This window comes from Pleurodeles waltl, chromosome 4_2 (assembly GCF_031143425.1).
Source record: "Pleurodeles waltl isolate 20211129_DDA chromosome 4_2, aPleWal1.hap1.20221129, whole genome shotgun sequence".
Taxonomy (NCBI): Eukaryota; Metazoa; Chordata; class Amphibia; order Caudata; family Salamandridae; genus Pleurodeles; species Pleurodeles waltl.
Genome location: NC_090443.1, coordinates 1,021,643,835 through 1,021,670,024, shown reverse-complemented (window position 1 = coordinate 1,021,670,024; position 26,190 = coordinate 1,021,643,835). Strand labels below are relative to the sequence as shown.

Genomic DNA, 26,190 nt, shown 5'->3' with positions numbered 1-26,190 from the left:
TCTTGGAGTCTGGAGGGCCTCAATGGGAGGTCTGTTAATGGCAATTGCAGAGGAATTAGAATCCCGATAATGTTCCCTAAAGTCAAGGGCTATTTGCTCTCATCCTGGAGTTTGTGGTAGATAAGGAGATGCTTGGGACTTGACAACAAAGAACTTGGTTCACTGTGGGATGGAATCTCAAGTTCTTGAAGTCTAGATTGGTGGGCAGGGGTATTTCTTGCTAAGTACGACATCAGAGGAATCAGAACCCTGTTATTGGTGCCTACAGCGAAGAGCTATGTGTTCTCAGTCTGGAGTGTATGCTAGAACAGGCGATGTTTTTAACTTGATAGCACAGTTACTGCTCAAAGCTCTAGCAACATTTACTAAGGCTGTGGAACCCACCATGAAATTATGCCTGGGTAATACTGCAACTAACACCCAAGTACCACTCTGCAGTGCAATTACCACTGATGAAAACTCTGAGGGATCCTTAAGCCCATCTCAGGTTCTTGATCACCTCTTTTCTCCTACCCAGAAATTATACAACATCCCAAGAAGCGCCTTCTCAATTTCTGAGAAAATCCACTTCTCCAGGTGCATTCAAGGGCAGCTTCCATACCCTGTTTGATGGCTTCAATCGATTGGCAGTTTCCGTTCAGCCCGTCAAAGTTCCATAAATTCACAGACAGAAGGATTGGCCATGGGAGGGCTACTGTCAGAAAACCTGACTTCACATTGAGAAGTGGTCTCAGAGATCGCTCTTTGTCAGCTGAAAAGTTTTGTCAGCAACTTTGGGGGTCATTATGACCCCGGCGGTCAGTGTAATAGTGGCAGTAGCACCGCCAACAGGCTGGCGGTAGTACCGCCAACAGGCTGGTGGTACATACTGCCATATTATGGCATTGGCAGTTTGGCCAAAGCCAAACCACCAATTTACCACACCAACCACCACGGCGGTAACGACCGCTGAGCTGGAGACTTCACTCTCCAACCCAGCGGCCATCACTTGCCTGCCTGCGGGATTATGACCCTGCCTACCGCCATGGTTTTTGTGGCTTTCTTACCGCCATGAAACCATGGTGGTAGGCACCATCAGTGACAGGGAATCCCACTGATACGGGTCTTCCCCGCCCCCCTACCCCACCCCAGGTTTCCCCCACCCCCTTCCTCTCCAGACCCCCTCCATACATGCACCTCCCTGCACACACGCAGACACGCATACACACACCAATACCAACATTCATGCACGCATGCATACATCCATTCACACACTGACATACATACCTGCAGAAACGCATTCACACAACTCAACGTACACGCACTAACACATCCATACATGCACACACACACAACACACACCCGCATTCACGCATGCACAGTCATACACACATACCCCCACACACACAACTCCCCTACCCCCCTCCCCTGTCGGAGCACACGACTTACCTTTTGTGAGGGGATCCTCCGGCAGCAGGAGACGGGACGGGGCGCTGCTGCTGGCAGCAGCGTCCGCCAGCAGAACACCGCCAGGCCGTATCATGGGTCATGATACGGTCTGCGGCGGTCTACTGCCGTGGTGCTGCTGCTGGAAGCAGCACCCCCTTACCGCCATCCGCCGGCATGGCCACAGCTGGATTTCCGCCATTCTTCTGGCGGAAATCCAGCTGTGGTTATCATCCTGCTGACGGCTGGTAGCCGCGGTGACGGTGGTGGCAGTAGGCAGTATATGCGCCATTTTTATAATGAAGCCCTTTGTGTCTTCACTTTGAGCTCTGATCAAACCTCGTCTCACACCAAACACTTGTGGTGAAAATCCAATGTAGGGCGCTGTAAATTTGGCTGGTTACTTGCTGTGGGGCTAGTGGATGTTGGACCTCTAATGCCCATGCAGTTTGACAGCCTCTCTGATAAATTGTAAATGGGTCGAGCAGTAACTTTTCTGAGAGGTTAATTTTCTGTATAGAATTCTGTTCCCCAATTTGACTCTAATAGTTGACGCAGGAGCTTTCATTAGAAAGCATTGCATTTAATAGTTTCATCTCTGTGTTTCACTCTTTGTACTTCTTTGGTACTTAGTTAATACATTTGTATATAATCTTTAGAGTAAATGTTGGGGTTTAGCTCTTTGAATTCCTGCCTTTTAGCATTTATGTTTGAGTAGTTCTCACCTCACACTCTCATATCTATGCAAGAACTAGGTTTGGTACACATTCCACCCGCTGATATGGCTACACTATTTTGTGTGCTCTACTTGACAACTGAGTTATCTCCACCAAAGCATGGGTATCCATCATGGAAGAAGCCACACTGCGTGCAAAGACTCATCAGCAATATTGGTCTTTCTGAATCTAAATGTGGCAAAAGGAAATGTATCCCTAAATTCAAGTTATATTCTCAGTGTCCACATCTCCAGTTTCCTTCACAAACAGAAGGTTGTATCACAGCATTTGAAGGACACCAAAGTTTTTTTGCCATTTTCATCACTCTGGCTGCAGTTATCACCCGTTAGTGGGTGGAGCACCTGGAGGAGACTCCATCTGCAGCATGTCCACCATCTCTGTTATAGAGAGGGTACGGTGAAAGAGGTGAGGAAAGAGGGGCTGCTGTTTTGGGCAGTTTCTCCACTACTACACTTTTCAAATCCACCCATTAGGCATGCGAGCTGCATGGGATACTTAACAGAGAAGGGGTATCTTTAGTAGGCTCTGGTTTACACTGGTGGAGTCAGCCAGTAATTGGAGGAGTAGCTAACAGTGTAAGTGGGCTGTTACTTCAGAGAGCGTAGTGTTTCTTAACGAGATGCGTCTTCTGTGCTGTAAGAGTCCACCAGATGGTTGGTAGTATGCACTATTAATGTCTACTAACAGCACCATACTATTACTCCTATTTATTTCCAATCCCCCTGCCTTGTTGTATTTGATCTATTAGTAGAGTTTGACAAGTGCTTCCTGCCAACACATATCCACATTACTCCCTGTGATAAAGGTGTTAAAGGCATATGGATTAACAGATGAGGAATTTAGTACATTGCAAGGTAAGTTTTCTACCTCAGACAAATGGTGGTATTAACACATGGGGATACTAGTAAATGGTTGAAATTAGTGAAGGTTAAGAAAAATGGAAAAAGAAGAGAATACTACACACAGTTTATGCAGGAATATTTGAGAACAGGACTAACACCATCAGGCTTGAGGGTGAGGAACATCTCAGATGTATTTGTCGAATTAAAAAACCTTTTTTGAAAAATGATCTCAGGTCTTAGATCTCAAGTCGCTGGTCAAGAGAATGGATGATCCTTATTGTGCAGACAGCCAGGTAAGTAGTGGTTAATTTAAATGAAGAAATTCTGAAAGACTTAAGAGTTTAAGGCCCTCATTCCGAGCCTGGCGGGCGGCGGAGGCCGCCCGCCAGGCTTCCCCCCTCCGAAATACCGCTCCGCGGTCGTAAGACCGCGGAGGGTATTCCGAGTTTTCCCCTGGGCTGGCGGGCGGTCTTCACAAGACCGCCCGCCAGCCCAGGGGAAAACTCCCTTCCCACGATGACGCCGGCTCGTAATAGAGCCGGCGGAGTGGGAAGGTGCGACGGGTGCAGTTGCACCCGTCGCGTATTTCAGTGTCTGCTTTGCAGACACTGAAATACTTTTAGGGGCCCTCTTACGGGGGCCCCTGCCGTGCCCATGCCATAGGCATGGGCACGGCAGGGGCCCCCAGGGGCCCCGCGACTCCCCCTCCCGCCATCCGGTTCCCGGCGGGAGAACCGCCAGGAACTGGATGGCGGGAGGGGGAGTCGGAATCCCCATGCCGGCGCAGCATGCTGCGCCGGCTTGGAGGATTCCTTTGGGGCAGCGGGAAACCGGCGGGAGACCGCCGGTTTCCCTTCTCTGACCGCGGCTGAGCCGCCGCGGTCAGAATGCCCCGCGGGGCACCGCCGGCCTGTCGGCGGTGCCACCGCGTCCCACGGCCCTGGCGGACTTGTTCCGCCAGGGTCGTAATGACCCCCTAAATGTTGAGGAAGAAACAAAGAAAAAGCTAGAAGAGGTTAACTAAGAGCTTCAAGGAATATCTGATGAAGAAAAATACTGGCAAGTTAACAAAGGACATAGAGTTCAATTCACAAGTTAAAATTTATCCATGACAGAGAATTACTATCAAAGGGTAGTTCTGGGAATGGTACCAACCAATGGGGACTTAAAAAAATACTTTCTCTGACCCATCCTCATCAGATTCCAAAAAAGAAAGCTCAATGAACCGGCAGTCAGAAATCCTGACTACAAATCAATATCCCACCAGATCTAATTTAACAGACATATATCAGTAATCCTATCCTTTTTTGGATTTCCACAGAGGGACGAGAGGACAGAACAGGTTCCAGAATCAAGACAGACAGAGGTTCTCCCAATAGGATCCACTACCAAAAACAAGCAAACAGCAATATTGGAGACCTTAAAGGGAGAGGGTAGCTGTAAGCTACCCTCTGGACTCCCTCCCAGTATTTAACTTATCATTACTAAGGACCAACGAGGATGTACTTAGCCAAAAAAGCCAAATCTTCCAGCTCAATACCGATGTAAACACCTGCCTTAGGAAGGTGAGAGTCAAGGTATTTTTTATGTATAACACCCAGAAGAGAGGGGGAGAGAAACATTTCTCCAGATGCAGGACCGAAACTCATGCAGACACTAGAAACCTTGGGGCCAAACATAGCGGTCTCTGAAAGGGCTGAACTGAACTATCTGAAAAAGGTGACAACATATATACCTAATATTGCACCAAACTGAACAGCAGGGGACAGGGCTTCTCTTAAAAACCTTGTGACAAGGGTGGAGGCATTGTGCTAATGGATACTGATTGCTGATTGGAAATAGTAAATCATTCTTTGTCTATCTGTGAACATTACAAAAAAGAAAGAGGGGTGCCATCATGACATTAAAGAGGTAGATTGATGATGTAACATTTAATGATGTGGAAAAGGGCTGGATATGCAAACAAGAATTTCAATATATGAATAAAACTTATCAAGGTGACCCAGATTGTTATGGTGTCTGTTAGAAATGGGGTTTTTGGTTGGCAGTCAGGTTACCCCCTGTCCAAGCAAAAGCCCTCACTCTAGTCAGGGTAAGTCACACACAATCCAAGATTATCCTGTGCCCACCCTCTGGTAGCTTGGCACGAGCAGTCAGGCTTAACTTAGAAGGCAATGTGTAAAGTATTTGTGCAATAAATCATACAATACCACCCTATAGCACCACAAAAATACACCACACAGTGTTTAGAAAAATATATAATATTTATCAGGATAATTGTAGGTCAAAAAGAATAAAGTTGCAATGGGAAATTGTAGAGATATCACTGAAAAGTGATATAAAGTGTCTTAAGTCTTTAGAATATAAACAAAGTCTCTTTCAAGCACAAGTACCTGGTTTAGAGTGGAAAAATCTCCTCAGTGGGCCACAAAAGAAGAGGTGAGTGGAAAAAGGGTGTGTGCGTCGATTTCTCCCCAGCACACACGGACTTGCGTCATTATTTTCCACGCGGGGAAGTCGGGCGTCGTTTTCCGGCGCGCGGACAGTCTCTTTCTGTGGATCGCGGGGATTACCAGATGTCCCGGGTCTGTGCGTGGATTTTCCTGCTTGTTTTCCGGCTGCACGTCATTCTGCGGGGCTGCGCGTTGAAATTACAATCTCACGGCAGGCGTCGCGTCGATTTCTCCTCTAGAGGTCGGGCGGCGTTGTCCTTGCGAAGCCGTGCGTCGGATTTCCGGTCGTCCCCAGAGCGTCGCGTTGATCAGCGTTGGTGTGCGGCGTTTTTCTCGCCGCGGAACAAGCTGTGCGTTGAAATTTTCGGCGCACGGAGCATCCAAGTGAAAAAGGGAAGTCTTTTTGGTCCTGAGACTTCAGGGAACAGGAGGCAAGCTCTATCCAAGCCCTTGGAGAGCACTTTCACAGCCAGACAAGAGTTCAGCAAGGCAGCAGGCCAACAGCAAGGCAGCAGTCCTTTGTAGAAAGCAGACAGGTGAGTCCTTTGAGCAGCCAGGCAGTTCTTCTTGGCAGGATGTAGTTTCTGGTTCAGGTTTCTTCTCCAGCAAGTGTCTGATGAGGTAGGGCAGAGGCCCTGTTTTATACCCAAATGTGCCTTTGAAGTGGGGGAGACTTCAAAGAGTGGCTAAGAAGTGCACCAGGTCCCCTTTCAGTTCAATCCTGTCTGCCAGGGTCCCAGTAGGGGGTGTGGCAGTCCTTTGTGTGAGAGCAGGCCCTCCACCCTCCCAGCCCAGGAAGACCCATTCAAAATGCAGATGTATGCAAGTGAGGCTGAGTACCCTGTGTTTGGGGTGTGTCTGAGTGAATGCACAAGGAGCTGTCAACCAAGCCCAGCCAGACGTGGATTGTAAGGCACAGAAAGATTTAAGTGCAAAGAAATGCTCACTTTCTAAAAGTGGCATTTCTAGAATAGTAATATTAAATTCGACTTCACCAGTCAGCAGGATTTTGTATTACCATTCTGGCCATATTAAATATGACCTTCCTGCTCCTTTCAGATCAGCAGCTGCGGCCACTTCAACAGTGTAGGAGGGCAGCCCCAATGTTAGCCTATGAAGGGAGCAGGCCTCACAGTAGTGTAAAAACGAATTTAGGAGTTTTACACTACCAGGACAAAAAACTACACAGGTACATGTCCTGCCTTTTACCTACACAGCACCCTGCTCTAGGGGTTACCTAGGGCATACATTAAGGGTGACTTATATGTAGAAAAAGGGGAGTTCTAGGCTTGGCAAGTACTTTTAAATGCCAAGTCGAGGTGGCATTGAAACTGCGCACACAGGCCTTGCAATGGCAAGCCTTAGACAAGGTTAAGGGGGCTACTTAAGTGGGTGGCACAACCAGTGCTGCACGTCCACTAGTAGCATTTAATCTACAGGCCCTAGGCACATGTAGTGCACATTACTAGGGACTTATAAGTAGATTAAATAGTCCAATCAGGTATGATCCAAAGTTACCATGTTTAAAAAGGAAGAGAGCGTATGCACTTTAGCACTGGTTAGCAGTGGTAAAGTGCGCAGAGTCTAAAAGCCAGCAAAACAGGGTCCAAAAAGTGGAGGGAGGCAGGCAAAAAGTTAGGGGTGACCACCCTAAGGCATATCAGGTCTAACATGTGTCCCCCCCAGCTGAAAGTGGGGAGAGCTACCCGACCTCCTGGGAGCTCTCATCGCTAAGGCGGAAGTATCTGGAGAGACCATCAGCATTGGTGTGGTCAACCCCTGGGCGATGGTCCACCGTAAAGTCCATCCCCTGTAGGGAAATGGACCATCTCAAGAGTTTTGGATTCTCACCCCTCATCTGCATGAGCCATCTGAGGGGCCTGTGGTCTGTCTGAACCCGGAAGTGAATCCCAAACAGGTAGGGTCTTAGCTTCTTCAGTGCCCAGACCACAGCAAATGCTTCTCTCTCAATAGCACTCCACCTTTGTTCCTGTGGTAATAGTCTTCTGCTAATAAAGACTACTGGTAGGTCTGAGCCCTCCTCATTCAGCTGTGCTAGAACAGCCCCTATGCCATGCTCTGAAGCGTCTGTCTGAACAATAAATTCCTGGGAGTAGTCAGGGGCCTTGAGCACGGGGGCCGTGCACATGGCTTCCTTCAGAGAATCAAAGGCTTTCTGACAGGCCTCTGTCCAATTCACCAACCTAGGTTGTTTCTTGGAAGTGAGTTCAGTCAAGGGGGACACAATGGTACCATAGCCCTTGACGAACCTGCAGTAGTATCCAGTGAGGCCCAAAAAGGCTCTCACCTCAGTCTGTGTTCTAGGTGGTTGCCAGGCCTTGATAGTTTCAATCTTGGCCTGGAGCGGCTGCACCCTTCCACCACCTACAAGGTGTCCCAAGTACACCACGGAACCCTGCCCAATCTGGCACTTACTAGCCTTGATAGTCAGGCCTGCCTGTTGCAGGGCCTGAAGCACCTCCTTGAGGTGGAGCAGGTGTTCCTCCCAGCTGGAACTGTAGGCAGCTATGTCGTCTAGGTAAGCTGCACAGAAGGCATCTTTACCAGCTAGGACCCCGTTAACCAACCGTTGGAAGGTAGCAGGGGCATTTTTCAGCCCAAATGGCATCACCCGGAATTGGTAATGGCCATCAGGGGTGGAAAAAGCAGATCTTTCTTTAGCCCCCTCAGTCAGGCCAATCTGCCAGTACCCGGAAGTAAGATCGAACGTACTCAGGAACTTGGCAGCGCCTAGCCTGTCAACGAGCTCATCAGCTCGGGGGATGGGGTGAGCATCAGTCCGGGTGACTGAATTGAGACCCCGGTAGTCCACACAGAACCGGAGTTCTGGTTTCGCACCTGGGGCAGTAGCCTTGGGAACCAATACCACAGGGCTGGCCCAGGGACTACTGGATTTCTCAATAACCCCCAAAGTCAACATCTTGGAGACCTCCTCCTTGATGCTGGCCTTCACCTTATCTGACAACCTGTACATTTTGTTCTTTACAGGAGCACTGTCACCTGTGTCAATGTCATGCACACAGAGGTGGGTTAGTCCAGGTGTAAGGGAGAACAGGGGGGAGAACTGCTCTAACAGCTCATAGCAGTCCCCTCTCTGTGTTGGAGTCAGGGAGTCAGAGAGAATGACACCACCTACTGACCCATCCCCTTCATTGACAGCGAGGAGGTCGGGGAGAGGTTCACTCTCCTCTTCCATGCCCTCATCGGTGACTAGGAGCATACTGACCTCAGACCTCTCAAAGTGAGGTTTGAGCCGGTTGTGATGGAGGACCCTTAGGGGTTGCCTAGGGGTCTTGAGGTCCACTAGGTAAGTGGCCTCCCCTTTACGCTCCTTGATCTCAAAGGGGCCAGTCCAGCGGTCCTGAAGAGCCCTGGGCTCTACTGGCTCCATCACCCAAACTTAGTCTCCAGGTGAGAACTCAACTAGAGGGGCCTTTTGGTCGTACCACTCCTTCATCACCTCTTCACTGGCCTCGAGGTTACTCTGGGCCTCCATCCAGAAGCGTTGGGTTTGTTTGCGGAGGGCCAGCATGTAGCTGACCACATCCTGGGGAGGGGCCTGGGGAGCTTTCTCCCAGCCCTCCTTAACGACTCACAGCTACTTTCAGAGTACCAGAGACCCCCCCCCCCACTCAAAGGGAACCAGAGCCACCGGTAGGTGACTCTCACGATTGTCAGCGACTATGACCTGGTGGAATGTATTAGGGACTATCTGCTCTGTGGACACCAGCTGACTCTGGATAGTAGTCATACTGGCTCCTGTGTCACGCAGAGCCTCCACCTTCTGCCCATTAATTGTGACCCACTGCCTGTACTTGGAAGTATTTCGGGGCATGTGGGCTTTGGGCACCATTTCTCTTTCTCCCAGGGACACTAGGGAAATCTCTACTTGCTCCCCAAAGCTATCTGGGTCCATCTCCCCTCCAAGTGCTACACTAGTTAGCCCAGGTGTCTGTCCGGTAGTGGACGGTGCCCTTTTGGAGCACTGGGGGTCACCTTTATAGTGACCATACTGGTAACACTCCATACATTTGGGGTTGGATTTCCCTGACTTATCAAATGTCCCTGGCTTCTTCCCAAATCTAGAGAAGGAATGGTTGCCACCCCCTCCCTGGGAATTCTTTTGGGGGCCTTTTGAGAGTTCCTTATCTGTAAGTTTAACTCCCCCCTCTTTCTTCTGTTGGGAACCCTGACCACCTTTGTGGGAGTCCCCCCCAGGTACCTTTTTGGACACTCTGTTGCTAACCCAGAGGTCCGCCTCCTCAGCAAGCTTCCTGGGATCAGTCAGCTTACTATCTACCAAGTGCTGGCGCAACTCTGTAAAAGTAGTATTAAGCATATGCTCTCTCAGAATCAAGTCATATAACCCTTTATAGTCATTTACTTTGTTGCCCCGCACCCATCCATTCAGTGCCTTACTGGAAAAGTCAAAGAAATCTACCCATGTTTGTGTGTTTTGTTTGGTGCTGTCCCTGAACCTCTGACGGTATCCCTCAGGGGTCAGCCCAAACTTGGCAAGTAAAGCGGCTTTCTGAAGTGGGTATGTGTTTTGATCAGGTTGATCCAATGTGAGAAGTGTGTCCCTCCCCAATGGCGGCACATAACCCCACATAGCTACCCCCCATTGCCCTTCAGGAACCTCATGAGCCCTTAGTGCAACTTCATAAGCAGCTAACCATTTATCTATGTCATCTCCCACCACAAAACTGGGCACCACATTTTAGGGTATACGAACCTTCTTTTCTCCAGCAGGTCCTGTTTGTATGCTGCCACCATTATTGCTGGATTCAGACTGTCTCGCCTTGATCTCCAGCTCCTTGAGACTCAGTTCATGAGCCAACAATAGTTTCTTTTCAGCCAAAGCTCTTTCAGCTTCCACCTGTTTGGCTGCTCTTTCAGCTTCCGCTTGTTTGGCTGCCCTTTCAGCTTCTGCTTGAATCTGTTTGGCTGTTCTTTCAGCTTCAATCTGTTTGGCTGCTCTTTCAGCCTCAGCTTGTTTGGCTTCTCTCTCTGCCCTTCTCTCCTCCTGTTGAGCCTCAATTTTCAGTTTTGCCATTTGCAATTGGAACTCCATTTCCTTTCTCCTTTCCTCTGCGGTCAGGCTTTGCACAGAGACACTGCTCCCTGGTCTGGAAGGGGGCACAATTGCAGTGGTAACACCATCCACAGATAGTGAAAATTCCTCTGAGGTGCCATTTTCTGGCTCCTCTTCCTCATCATCCTCTAAATGGGCTTCTGCCCAGGCCCTCAGCGCCACTTGAAAGTCCTCCTTTCTGGAGGCCCCTTGGGTGGGTACCCTCAATGCCCTGCAGAATCCTCTTAGTTGTTTGACCATATATGTATCCAACTGGACTAGGTCAAAGTCCCCTGTCTGAGACCCAGTCAGAGACATGTTGAGTGAGGATTTAGTCTTTGAAAATTGTCAGGAAAAAAAACGGATTTGCAAAAAGAGATAAAAAGCCAAGTTGACCTTCAACTGTGGGTAGGTAGTGAAGTACTTAGCTACTGTATGTCACTGCACAAATACAAGTCCTATCCTCACCGCTGATCACCAATGTTAGAAATGGGGTTTTTGGTTGGCAGTCAGGTTACCCCCTGTCCAAGCAAAAGCCCTCACTCTAGTCAGGGTAAGTCACACACAATCCAAGACTATCCTGTGCCCACCCTCTGGTAGCTTGGCACGAGCAGTCAGGCTTAACTTAGAAGGCAATGTGTAAAGTATTTGTGCAATAAAACCATACAATACCACCATATAGCACCACAAAAATACACCACACAGTGTTTAGAAAAATATATAATATTTATCAGGATAATTGTAGGTCAAAAAGAATAAAGCTGCAATGGGAAATTGTAGAGATATCACTGAAAAGTGATATAAAGTGTCTTAAGTCTTTAGAATATAAACAAAGTCTCTTTCAAGCACAAGTACCTGGTTTAGAGTGGAAAAATCTCCTCAGAGGGCCACAAACGAAGAGGTGCGTGGAAAAAGGGTGTGTGCGTCGATTTCTCCCCAGCACACACGGACTTGCGTCGTTATTTTCCACGCGGGGAAGTCGGGCATCATTTTCCGGCACGCGGACAGTCTCTTTCTGTGGATCGCGGGGATTACCATGGAATTTTCCTGCTTGTTTTCCGGCTGCACGTCGTTCTGCGGGGCTGCGCGTTGAAATTACGATCTCACGGCAGGCGTCGCGTCGATTTCTCCTCTAGAGGTCGGGCGGCGTTGTCCTTGCGAAGCCGTGCGTCGGATTTCCGGTCGTCCCCAGAGCGTTGTGTTGATCAGCGTCGGTGTGCGGCATTTTTCTCGCCGCGGAACAAGCTGTGCGTCGAAATTTTCGGCGCACGGAGCGTCCAAATGAAAAAGGGGAAGTCTTTTTGGTCCTTAGACTTCAGGGAACAGGAGACATATTCTATCCAAGCCCTTGGAGAGCACTTTCACAGCCAGTCAAGAGTTCAGCAAGGCAGCAGGCCAACAGCAAGGCAGCAGTCCTTTGTAGAAAGCAGACAGGTGAGTCCTTTGAGCAGCCAGGCAGTTCTTCTTGGCAGGATGTCGTTTCTGGTTCAGGATTCTTCTCCAGAAAGTGTCTGATGAGGTAGGGCAGAGGCCCTGTTTTATACCCAAATGTGCCTTTGAAGTGGGGGAGACTTCAAAGAGTGGCTAAGAAGTGCACCCGGTCCCCTTTCAGTTCAATCCTGTCTGCCAGGGTCCCAGTAGGGGGTGTGGCAGTCATTTGTGTGAGAGCAGGCCCTCCACCCTCCCAGCCCAGGAAGACCCATTCAAAATGCAGATGTATGCAAGTGAGGCTGAGTACCCTGTGTTTGGGGTGTGTCTAAGTGAATGCACAAGGAGCTGTCAACCAAGCCAAGCCAGACGTGGATTGTAAGGCACAGAAAGATTTAAGTGCAAAGAAATGCTCACTTTCTAAAAGTGGCATTTCTAGAAAAGTAATATTAAATTCGACTTCACCAGTCAGCAGGATTTTGTATTACCATTCTGGCCATACTAAATATGACCTTCCTGCTCCTTTCAGATCAGCAGCTGTCACTTCAACAGTGTAGGAGGGCAGCCCCAATGTTAGCCTATGAAGGGAGCAGGCCTCACAGTAGTGTAAAAACGAATTTAGGAGTTTTACACTACCAGGACATATAACTATACAGGTACATGTCCTGCCTTTTACCTACACAGCACCCTGCTCTAGGGGCTAACTAGGGCATACATTAAGGGTGACTTATATGTAGAAAAAGGGGAGTTCTAGGCTTGGCAAGTACTTTTAAATGCCAAGTCGAGGTGGCAGTGAAACTGCACACACAGGCCTTGCAATGGCAAGCCTGAGACAAGGTTAAGGGGGCTACTTAAGTGGGTGGCACAACCAGTGCTGCAGGTCCACTAGTAGCATTTAATCTACAGGCCCTAGGCACATGTAGTGCACATTACTAGGGAATTATAAGTAGATTAAATAGTCCAATCAGGTATGATCCAAAGTTACCATGTTTAAAAAGGAAGAGAGCATATGCACTTTAGCACTGGTTAGCAGTGGTAAAGTGTGCAGAGTCTAAAAGCCAGCAAAAAAGGGTCCAAAAAGTGGAGGGAGGCAGGCAAAAAGTTAGGGGTGACCACCCTAAGGCATGTCAGATCTAACAGTGTCCTGAAGACAAAAAAAATGAGAAAGGTCTCACTCTGTGTTCTTTAATGTATACCATTAATGCCACGATGGAACCTATCTCTAATGCCTTTCTGTGTCCTTTAGTTAAAACTTTTAAGGCATACATCAAAGAAAGGAACCAGTATGGGGACTCTTGCTCCCCAAGTGTAGTGAATGTCTGCATGGGCATATATGAAGAGAAGCATATATGTAATTAAATTGTACCTTTTTGTGAGAATGTGAGGAATTGGGTTAGTTTCATAGATTTTTATTTTTTTTTACCTGGAAGGATGAGGAAGATCATTGCAAATAATTATTGTTATGGCTCACTTCTAGCAATAAAAAAAAAAAGATTTAAAGCCAACATGAGTAGAGAAAAAGTGGAATTTCTGGACTTGTGTATTATAGGTTCTCAAGACGACCAGCAAGTAGACTTGAATCAAAAACGTATAGCAAGAAATACCCCTCTACAAATTTCCAGTTTCCATCCAAATCTACAAAACATTCCAAGAATATGATCATAACCCATTTTGGAAAGAAAAGAGGAGAACAAGAAGGTGGAAAGACTGGTATTTGTGGCAAATCTTTGTAACATTTTGTGTGCAGTTTAAAACTGCACACACAGACAATGCAGTGGCAGGTCCGAGCCATGTTTACAGTGCTACTGATGTGGGTGCTACAGGCACACTAGTAGCATTTGAATTACAGGTCCTGGCCACCTCTAGTGCACTTTGCTAGGGACTTACTAGTAAATCAAATATGTCAATCATGGATAGCCAATTATGCATACATTTTAGACAGGAGCATCTGCACTTTAGTACTGGTTAGCAGTGGTAAAATGCCCAGAGTATCAAAAACAGTAAAAACAGAGTCCAGCACACATCAAAAACCTGGGAAACAGAGGCAAAAAGTTAGGGGAGACCACGCCAAGGATGCCAAGTCTAACACCTTCTTTATCCATTTGAGCCCATGGCAAATAGATGATCCCTGACGTGCCCTTCTGTAGTAGAGGTACATTCTGGTTTCTCCTTAACATAGCGTTCCCATCTCCTTAGACAATCCTGCTTGCAAGGGACGCTCCACTTGGGATCTCCCCCTCCATGCCAGATGCAGTCCTCCACAACAGCTCTCTGGTTCAAAGGATCCCTCCTCCGGGCCAGGGGCTATCTTACTGGTTACTTCTATTGGTCCAGCGGGCTAGCAGGTAACAAAATGGATGTGCAAAAATCTTGCCTTCCTCACAGCCACTATCTCTCTTGGAGTTGGTTTGATTGTTTTGCGCTTTTGGGAGGATCAACGGAGGTCTTCATCACTGCTCTCCTTGTGGGCATTCAAAGGTGCCACCTTAGTTCTTTTGCGTCTAAGTTAAGTTTGCACCAGGCTACCTTGTTCTCTAATTTCCTGGTCAGCCCCTCTCCTACATTGGCACTCCGGTGAGCCTCAGGCCTCAGTCAAAAGCCTCTCCTCTAATTCTACCTAAGGTTCTTCCTCAACCAGGGCACTGCACCGACCCCTGCTCGCCTCAGGTCGAGGGCGAGCTGCTGTACTCTCTTTTTGGGTTTCAAGGTGCTCATTCTTTCTCGCTGTCTCCTTAGTCCACACCCTTCCTCTGAATCCCACCTAGTTTGCCTCCCTTGTTCTGAGCTATGCGCTCTTCTTCTTAGTCGGGGCCTGCCCTCAGACTCGCTTTCTATTGTTTCTTCGACTAACTGAGCATACCCTGTGACTCCCTCCTCATCATCGGATCCCAGAGGATTGAGACCCCTTTCTTCCCCCATGTTAGTTGTCCCACTGTCCAGAACCGCTATAAATCTCCCTGTCACTCGAGTGTGTTCCTGGAACCAGTGGGAGTGCATGTTCTCCACGGTACTGAGGTTTGGTGGCCTCAACGCAACACATGGGGGTCAAACTTTGGGGACCTCTAGCGCTGGACTGGGATGGCCTGGGCTTGTTGGGCTGTTAGTCTGCCAAGCCTAGATCTAAAAGCCAGTTGTTCAGTAGGGGCCCTTTGAGTACCCTAGACCGGCGGATTGGTGCAACCTAATGCAGGATAGCAGGCACCCGGGAGAGCACCTCCATACCTGCATATGGCGAGGAGGTGCCGATGCCTTGCTTGCTGATTGTGGGGTACTGTCCTCGGTCTGGGCCTCCTTGAAAATGGCCCATTATTCTAGTAATGCTTCTCTCCTGTCCTTTTTCCGTACGTATTTTGTCAGTATGTGTGTTCTTATGCTTAGGTGTTCAATTATGTTAGTGTCAAAGGTTCCCTCCTTTGGCAAGGGAACGATTGTGCCTTAGTGTGTGTGCCATTCATGGCAAAAAGCATTTTAGCCTGTGTGGGGAACCTGGTTTACAAATGCTTTGGTGGCGATTCCATGATAGATTTGGTAGCTTTTATTTCTCTTTAGGGGACAGTTACACTTCTATGACTTTAGGGGATCTTAAGTCATATGCGTCTAACTTTTTCTGGTTTTAGGGAATCTTAAGCTTTAGTCTGGTAGTATGGAATATATACGTACACAGGGATTACTAGTTCTACTCTAGTGGTGGGGAAATATACACATGGGGATTGCTAGATCTAATCTAATCTAATGAGTTCAACATTCTTTACAAGATGCATCAAAGTAAACATTGTACATTGAGCAAGCACAAATAACAATGCATATGAAGGATCGCAACCAAAAATAAGTGCAGTTGTTAACTCAAACCTCATGAAATTTAGCATAAAAATAGCAAGCTTTAGTTTGGTATCAAATAGCAATTTGTGAGAATTTGCAACACCCCCAGATTAAGGGGCTGATTACGTGTCTGGTGGTCCAGACTCATGGTGGAGGTTGGACCGCCACAGCCGAGGCTGTCTGACTGCCAACTGCAAGTCTGCCAGTCTTGTGACAACATTACGAGGTTGGCAGGCAGACCCGCCAACCTACCACCGTCCCCACCACGATCCAAGATCCCGACAGGCTGACGGCAGTCCTTGTTGTAATCAGCCAGGGCAGTGCTGAACTCAGCGCCGCCCTGCTGATTACAACCTTGTTCTCTGCCAACCTTTTCATGGCGGTTCCACCACCATGAAAAGGCTGGCAGACAACACGTGCATGGGGCCACAGAGGGGCCCTGCACTGCCCATGCCTGTGGTCCGTGGCATGGGCAGTGCAGAGGTCTCCCTGCCCAGCACCCTGAATTGGGCACATTGCAGACAGTGCCCAATTCAAGGGTACTGGTGCACCATTTGTGCTGCAGCATTGCCATCAGCTTAATTATGAGCCGGGAACAAAGCTGCTGAAACTTTCCAACTGGTCTCACCTCCGGAAAGGGCGATTTTTGCCTTTTACGACCACATTTGGCCCCTAAGTCTCAGAGCTTGCCTGACCATCTATCTTCATGCTGGGGTTGATGGAGAGTTCACGACAGGGGAATCTAATAAAGGAGATGCAACTTTGTTCTCATATATGAATGTTTTGTTTGTGCGTCAACATCGACTAATCCAATATTAACAGGACTATGTATCGTGTGAGGGGTAGATTTTGATCCCTGGTGCGCCCTGAATGGATTGGAGAGTTTTTCACTGGATGGCAACATTACTAGATATTGACCGATAGGTCTTAACATGGAATCATTACTGGGCAGCAACTGCTCACTTTGGGCTCAGACTTACTCTTGCTCGTTATCTTCTGAATTAGGGGGCTTACAGAGAGGAGCTGATAGCGAGCTGGAGTGCTGATGTGAAGTCCAATTAGGAATCTATATATATATAAGCTTATGAAACCACATCAGGCAAAAGTAAGCAAGTTAAGATTAAAGTAAAGAGTGAATTGGAGATCCAAATCCTCCTATTGCTAAATAATCTATATCTGAGGTAGTATGTAAGAGTTGCATAGGACAAAAACTTGAGGCTTCCTGGCATTGTTGCAGAGTCCTGTTTTCCTTCTTTCAAGTAGGGGGTCTATACAGAGAATGGGTTAGTGGGTGGGGGCACCGTTGAAAGTTCTCCTTTTCCGACACTCTGTATGATTTGTTTTGCAGAAACAAATGCACTTTGTTGAGGGAAACTAAGAACGTGGTAACAACGTTTGAAAATTTCTTCTCAACAATAGGAAGTCTGTTGGGAACTATTTAACAAATGAATTGGGGACAACCTCCAACAGGATCTTCATATTGGAATATACATCACACCTGAGATAGTACATCATAGTTGTGCAAGGCTGCAGTTAAAGTACCATCTTATTTTTGTTTTGTGACTTTTTCCATGCTCAAAATGTACTTATCCAGGGATGCCATTCAGCATAGTGCATACATTTTGGTTGTCCTGCACCTTACTTATACGAGAAAGTTTTAATCAACTGAGGTAGGATGGATATATATGTGAGTGGATATCCTAATGCCAGGACTGAACCCTAAAAGAACATGGTGAGGGACATGGTTGCGAGGGTAGGATATCTTGGCACATAGGGTGGAGGTGATTGGCTTTTAGACTTATGACACTGCACGTACATATGGGAGACCACTGGTGAGGGAACCAAAGTGGTTGTGAGTAAGGACTATTAGCACTTGAGAATCTGGTGGATCTAGTATCCTTATCTGCAAGACAACATATGTTTGAATTATTTTATAATTGGAACAATGTGAATTGTGGATCTGTCCCTTATGTAAAGAATGTTTGTACTGTCCCTGGAACAAAACCCATGTCCATATTGGAATGAAGATAGACTGACTTAGGTCCTGAAGAAGGTGGTTGGAAATCAATATCTCCACCAAAATTGTTGTTTCAGATTATTTGCTGATTCCCCAAGCTGAGACGCAACAACTGTAGAACAAAGACTAATCATCTTCTTGTTGGGTCGTTAAGGAGTTTTGGGGACTGTGTGGGTGAGTCCGTTTGAGTATGCATGAATGGTATGTATGTGAGGTGTAGGAGTTGAGTGGGGTTTGTAATGATTGAGCAATTGGCCTTTATTGGTTTTTTAATTGTATAAAAATACATATGATAAATTTTGTAATGTTATATAATGATGAATTATACATTGGAATTTGGTTAAAAAGATATATAATTATGAAAATTTAATACATGTACAAAAAATAATGTTGAGTCAGTAATTATGATTTGATTAACTCCAGGCCTGAGGGAAATCAGATTAAGCTGAAATATTTTTTGCCATTCTTAGGGGCAGATTTATGAAAAGTGGCGCTGCACCTAGTGCAACTTTTTGTTATGCCCCGTAGCGCCCCCCCTAACGCCACCATGGTAGCTCCGTATTTAAAATACGGCACACCGTGGTGCTAGTAAGGGTGACTAATGTCATACCTTTTTACGCTAGTCCAGCGCTTGGTAGGATTAGCGTAAAAAATTATGACGCTAATCCTTCAAAACACCCAGAGGCCCCTTTTTGCCATTTTTACAGGCCCCCTAGCACCGGAACGCCCATTTGCATACATTATGCCTGGCGCAGGTATAATGTGGCGCAAGTGGTTACAAAGTGGCGCACTTTGTAAATATGCCACAGCATTTTTGGTCTCGTTGGACCACATTTGCGTAAAAAAAAAAAAGACGCAAATGTGACGCAAAGAGGCACTAGGGGCTCTTAAATATGCCCCTTGGTGTCTTCTGTGCTTCCATAAATTGAGCATGGTTGGAGCAGGTTGATGTATAGAGGGATGTTGTTGCAGATCTTGAGGCTCACCAGCAAAATGTAGTTAGCACCCTCAAAAGTTACACCTGGGCTGGCCTCCCATAGGCATACACAGACATTGGCCGAGCCAAGAACCCTGAGATTCAGGCCCCTGAGAGGTTTGCGTCCCTGCACAACAAAAGCTGCTGGCGATTAGCTACGAAAACAGAGACGCTATAAATTTAGATTACAAAAATACTCTAAAATGTAGATGACAAAGAAACACCATATCTAACTCAAAATATTACCATCTATGAAAAATTTCAAAATTAATGTGTACTAACTAGACTTTTGTGCGATTTAGTAAATTTACTCTCCTCAATTCACTCAAGTGTTTGATGGTGCAACCTGTTTGTGGGTAAATATTTTTGGTTTCCATGTTTGCATCTTTATTTTGTTGAAGTATATTTTTGTAGTCTGTCCTATGGTACTGTACATGGGGCCTGCATTTTTCACCTCCACTGAATGCAGTGGTGTCAATGATTGTAAGAACCTACAAGCCAGCGTGTGGGTGTGAAAAACAGCGTCTTTGGTTAGAATAATTGTTTAGGTCCAAGGGCGTAGGAGACAATACATTTCTGGGGGGAACAGCGACAGCGTTGGGGACTTTTCAATTGACCCTATCCAAATCGCCCATTGTTTCCGAAATGCAGGCTCCGACAAATGTACACAATCATATAGTTTGGACGTGAAATAGGGAGAGAGGAAGGCATGTTGTCACAGTCTGAACGTATGTTTTGTTGTTATTTACATTCACAAAGTATTTAGACCAAATGTGAAAAAAACATGTTGATTAACCTTGCATCTTCATACACCAAGCAAATACGGATAGGAGGTTAAAAAGGAAGAGCATACCCTTTGTGCCCGCACCGGTCATGCCTCTCACCTCATGCAAATTAAAACCACACTAGAGATATCAAAAGGGATCAGGTACAATAATTGTAAACTGTGCTCTGAACCCGTAGTTCTGATAACACTTCTGCTCCTCTGTGCGATCCTGGGCAGCTCAGCTCCACATCAGTCAAAACTGTGAGCATTTACTCTGAAGAAGCTCTTGGTGTTACAGGCCATTTAATACATGGGATTCTGTGATCCATGTATAAACTGCAGTCATTAGTATCTATATAATTGGCCACTTCTGATGCATCATGTTACCGATTATAAAGAAATGACATCAACCCTCGACTATTGAAAGGTTATTACAGTCCAGTTCTGACTCACAATGCCTTCTGCCAGAGCTAGCAGTCAAGGTGAAAGGCAGGTCAGGAGATAGAACATAACGAAAGAAGCTGTTTAAAGCAACAATTGGAACGTTGCTTTTCTTTCTTCTGCTCTATTTTAATAGCTTACAACGACAGAAGCTACGCACTAAGCCAGTGATTCCCAACCTTTTCACTCCTGAAGACCTCCACTGAATCACTTCTGGAAGCCGGGGACCCCCAAGCAATTTGTATGATTTAAATTACAAACATTAAAACACTAATTCGCAAAAAATACACAAGCAAGTTCACACCAAATACTCAAAATACTAGAGACCTAATTATTTTATTTTGAAAAAATAACCAAGAATCAAAAAAATGTAATGGGAAGGTTGGCGCTGCATCTCAGGTGACTAACTTTTCCATGTTTGGTCTTATTTAGGAAATCTGAATCCTCAGGTCAGATTCTACATCTCCTAAGCGATTTCTGTTTTTATTTTTCAGGTACATAAGATCTGAAAAGGCTTTTTCACAAGACCATGTGGTGGGGAAAGGATGTAATCCATAAGGGCCTCTTATCTCTCCATAGCCTCTCTGTCATGTGTAATTCATTTTGTTTAATAGCACCTCTCAAACCAGTGTAGGGAGTTGGAGCACTTTACAGGGGACTACAAGGTGCAGAATTCACATGTCATCATAATGGTAGGCATTTTCTAAGAGTGCTTGGTGTGGAGAAGCACAAACTTAGGATTCAGAACATAAAACAATGGTTAGCTTTGACTTTAATAATAAGAATGTATTTCTACACAAGCAAATCTTTATTAGCAGCATACTGAAAATGAAAGACTGGGAAAGCAAAGCATAACTTTCTAATTTGTGCCATGCAGTTTGCGAGCAGTTCTTTGATGGCAGTTCATAGCTCACTGTGTTAGATTACAATAGTACCTTATAACCTGCACAGTAACAAAAGAATCTCTGTGACAGAAGTAGTAACCCACTGTGCTAGGCACACAAAATACTGTTCCTTGCATGATACATGTTCTTTGCAGCAGGCATATTAACAATCTTCGCTACCTTAGATTAGTCAAAACTGCCACTAGACAAAACTCCTACCTCTCTCCACAGGTACATTAATCACCAGAGTTATCTTGATGATTTTATTTTTGCCCAGAAGCTTCTGGTGACTGCTAAGAAACGGGGGTGGAGAGGCATAGGGATGAAAAATCAAAAAAAGAACACTTAGGCGGTCATTCTAACCCTGGCGGTAAATACCGCCAGGGCGAATGACCGCGGGAGCACCGCCAACAGGCTGGCGGTGCTCCCGAGGGCATTCTGACCGCGGCGGTTCAGCCGCGGTCAGAAAGGGTAAACCGGCGGTCTCCCGCCGGTTTACCGCTGCCCCATTGAATCCTCCAAGGCGGCGGAGCGCGCTCCGCCGCCATGGGGATTCAGACACCCCCTACCGCCATCCTGTTCATGGCGGGAAACCCGCCATGAACAGGATGGCGGTAGGGGGTGCCGCGGGGCCCCCGTAAGAGGGCCCCGCAAAGTATTTCAGTGTCTGCTTTGCAGACACTGAAATACGTGACGGGTGCAACTGCACCCGTCGCACCTTCCCACTCCGCCGGCTCAATTCTGAGCCGGCATCCTAGTGGGAAGGTTGATTTGCCCTGGGCTGGCGGGCGGCCTTTTGGCGGCCGCCCGCCAGCCCAGGGCAAATCTCAGAATCACCGCAGCGGTCTTTCGACCGCGTGAGGTGTTCTGACGGCGGTACCTTGGCGGACAACCTCCGCCGTCCGCCAAGGTTAGAATGAGGGCCTTAATCTGTGTATGGCTGCTGCCTCTCCTCTGTCCTCTTCTCTTCTTGAGTCTCGTCAGCACAGAAGCACACAGGCTCTCAGACTCCCCTAAGCCAATCACAACACTGCTGTCACCAGCATGACAGCAGCGTTTTGGTTGGTCTGAGCAGCCTGGTTCAGCACTCAGACAGGGAGTGGGAGCCTGTACATGTTCTCCACCCGGCTGTGCAATACAGCCTAGTGGGGAAATGCTAAATGCGCATGTCTGACTAGCCCACTATGGCCAGCTAAACCGTCATGCGCACTTATGGTGAACATTCCACTCCTCCTCCCTGTGACACAGTCCATCCCACCCCTCCCTAACCTGCATCTGCACTGAAAAATAAAATGATAATAACACACTGTGTTATTATCATTTTTTTTTTCCTTTTATGCACTGCTCAGAGTAGTGGGGTGACGCTCCTCCTCCTTAGCAGAGGAGCCGCTGCTGCTGGATGCACAAGGGACTTTGCAGTGCTTTTAAAACTGCTGCACAAAGGAAGTAATAAATAGAAAAACACATGTTTCTAGAGGCCCCAGCTGGAGAAGTGCCTTTCTGCTGGCCCAGGCCTGCGGATTCCCTGGGAATGTGTCACAGACCCTTGAGGGGGCCTCAGACCACAGGTTGGGAACTGCTGCACTAAGGTTTTAAGTGGCTTGTGGGTAAGTTGATGGTGTGACTATGTATTATATGGGCTATTGTACCCCTTGACATAGATGATACGGATACTGCAAGTAATCCTGGCATTCCATACTTTATAAGCAAGCATTGGCAAAGCCAATAGGTCTCACCAATGCAGAGCTATTGGTTTTGCCAGCGTGTTTCTGCCATGTTGTAAACTAGCATGGCTGAGTTTCAGCATGGCTATAAGTTAATGGCATAAAGGAGAATGACGTGTCATAAAGTGTTGTCAATTGGTGTGGCATAGAGTGTAGAGGAGTGGGCAGAGTGTTGTAGAGTGGAGTAGTGTCAGAGTGGAGTAGGGTGGAGAGGCATAAAGAAGAGTGGAGTGGCGTAGAGAGGAGTAACATAATGTGGAGTGCTGTAGAAAGAGTTGAATAGGGTGTTGGTGAGCATAGTACATTGTCTTATAGTGCCGTAGCATGGAGAGTCGTGGAGTAGAGTATCGTAGGTTGAAGTGGAATAAAATGTCATGGAGTGGCATAGAGTGGAGTAATGTGTCATAGAATAGAGTGGAGTTGTGTAGAGAGTCACAGAGTGGAGTAAAGTGTTGTATAGTGGCACAGAGTGGAGTAAAGTTTAATGGAGTAGAGTGTCGGAGCGGAGTATTATGGAATGTAATGTCGTAGAGTGAAGTGTCGTAGAGTGGTGTAGAGTGAAGTGGTAGATTGGCATAGAGTGCATTGGTTTTTAGTAAAGTGGTGTAGAGTGCACGTAAAAGTTCTTCTGTAATAACTCGCAACCAACAGAAATAGTTGACCAGTTTATTGTACGTACTCCTTGCAAAACACCCCTCACTTGACAGCTCTTTTTCTCCTCTCAACACTCTTCTCACCAACATTCTAAGGTGCACTCCTGGTCGTACCATTAGCTAACATTCTACAGGAGAGCCTAGGAGCGTACCATTACACTTATACTAATGAAATATAAACATACTTGTAAGGATTTAGCTATGTAGGAATTAAGTTAGTTAACTACGTAAAACAGTGTTTATATAATAGGTTAATATGTTAAAATACATAGGTATTCATCATTACAACAATATTACAACACTTCCCCTTTCCCTCCAATACATAAGGGAGAATGGTTCATCATATTGTTTATTGTCTTAGGACATAGTCCTTGTGCCATGCTGGAGGAGTTCTTCTCCTGGGAAAATCAGTCTGGGTTCTCCAGGGAATGGTCTTGCTTCCCTCCCCAATTCTCTCCTGTTCCTTATCTGGTTGGTTGTCCTGGATAGCAGATATGCGATCCATGCTCCATACCCGACCATCGTCTAAAGTTACCACATTTTTATGTAATTTCACAATTCGTAACGGTTCTGAGAACTTGCTCGTTCCCTTCCGAATGGATTCTGGAAGTCTCACTCTGACCCACTGACCCACCTTCCATTGTTTTCTCCTAACACCATATTTGTTGTTATACCACTCCTGATACTTTCTCTGACTCTTCTCTACTCTCGCCAGCACTTCCTCACGCTGAACCAAAACAGGTTTCCCCCCCTTCAACCAATTGGGGTTTAATTTGGTTCCCGGTTGCCTACCCTTAAGAGAAACAAAAGGAAATACTCCTGTGACCAAATTGGGGGTGGTGTGGTATGACCATTACATTCGCTCAATCGCACTCTCTCCTGGCTCTCGCGACATGCTAGATAACTGCAAACACTCTTTGACCATCCTGTTAACCCTCTCCACAAGACCATTAGCCCTCGGGTTGTACAATGCTGACCTAAAGTGTTGTATCCCACTGTTTCTTAAAAACTCTGCCATGGCTCCAGAAGTGAACTGCACCCCATTGTCTGTCACAATAGTGCTTGGAATACCTTCTCTTGTAAAGGCTTCTTTCAGAAACGCTATTGCCTCTTGCGTCGTTACATTATGAACAGCTTTTGTCATCACCCAGTGTGTATGATAATCGACTAAAACGAACATGAACCTTGCTCTCGATCCCAAACATGTGAGGGGTCCCAGGATATCCAACCCTAACTTGTCCCAAGGTTTGGTGGGAACCTCGAAGGGAGATAAAGGGGACCTGCACGTAACCTTGGTTTTATCACTCATTGCACAAAGGACACACTCCCGAACAGTACTTTCCACCAACCTGTCCATGGTGGGAAACCAGTATGAAGCTCGAAGTTTATTTTTGGTTAAAGTTCTACCTAGGTGTCCCTCGTGTGCTAGAGCTATAAGTTTTTCCCACAACACTTTAGGAGGAACTATTCGTTCACCTCTCATAACTAAGTCATTGGCTATATGTAACTCATCACGCACCTCCCAGTACCCCTTGAGTTCCTCATCGATCGGTTGTGGTCTTTCAGGCCACCCACTCCTTATTTTACTTTTCAAGGCTTGTATAACCTGATCCTCATTAGTGGCTGTGACCCATTCTTCCTTGGTAATGCCTGATAGCTCTACATAGAACACTGGTTCAAAGGTCTCTTCCATTTCGTTTTGCCTCTCCTCTCTGGGTAGCCTAGACAGACAATCAGCTATAATATTTTTTTTTCCTGGAACGTATTGCATATCGAAATTAAAGGCTTCTAGCCCCATGATCCATTTTGCAATACGTGGTGTGGCATGGTCTTTACCTTTAATGGTGAACAAAGAAATGAGGGGTTTGTGGTCCGTCCTAACCAAGAAAGGCAAACCCCACAAAAAAAACTTGAAGTGGTTAATGGCCCAAAAGCACGCCAGCGCTTCTCTTTCAATCGTAGAGTAGTTGAGTTCTGCCTCCCTTAATGACTTGGATGCAAACGCCACAATCCTTTCCTGCCCGTCAATACACTGAGATAAGGTGGCACCAAGAACTTTCCCACTAGCATCCGTGGTAAGCCATGTTCTCCTAGTGGGATCAAAGTTCCCTAACGTAGGGCAATGGACTATGGCATCCTTGACTTGTACGAATGCAACTTGACACTCATCACTCCACTCAAAAGGTGCATTCTTCTTTAATAATGCTCTCAAGGGGGCCGTGACCACTGCAAAATTGTGAACAAATTTAGACATAAACTCAGCTAACCCTAAGAACGATCTCAATTCCTCTTTATTAGTTGGGGCTGGGGCTTCCTTCACTGCCACAAAAAGATCGCATTTAGGTTCTACCCCGTTTTTATTTATCTTATGCCCCAGATATTCCACTGACTCCACTCCTAGTTGGCACTTTTCCTTTCTAATTGTCATGCCCGCATCATCAAGGGCTTTGAATACTTCTCTTAAAATGGAATTGTGTTCACTCTCTGTACTTCCATACACTAATATGTCATCCTGGAAGCACATAATCTGCTTAATTCCTTGCAATATGGTTTGCATTATTCTTTGAAATACCGCTGCCGCTGAAGCAAGGCCAAAGGGCATCCGGCGATATCTAAATGCCCCAAACGGAGTGATAAATGATGTGAGTGAGCGTGAAGATGGATGTAATTCCACTTGGTGGTAAGCGGACGATAAATCAATTACACTAAAATATCTGGCTGCCCCTAACATGCTCACCATTTCGTCTATCTTGGGTAAGGGGAACCTGTCCACCCATATATTAGCGTTCAAATCCCTCAAATCTACACATAGACGAATGCCTCTGCCGTTAGGTTTCCTAGTGACCACTATGGGTGCCAGCCACAAGGAACACTCAATTGGTTCAATAACTCCCGTTTTAACTTGTTTCTCCAATTCTTCTTTTAGGGGT

The 26,190-nt window shown here is 46.6% G+C and overlaps 1 protein-coding gene across 1 annotated transcript in view; it reads right to left on the bottom strand.

The window, feature by feature from the left end:
- Positions 1-26,190, bottom strand: part of LOC138293608 (adhesive plaque matrix protein 2-like) — a 562,975-nt gene that overhangs the window by 177,737 nt on the left and 359,048 nt on the right. The window lies entirely within an intron of this gene.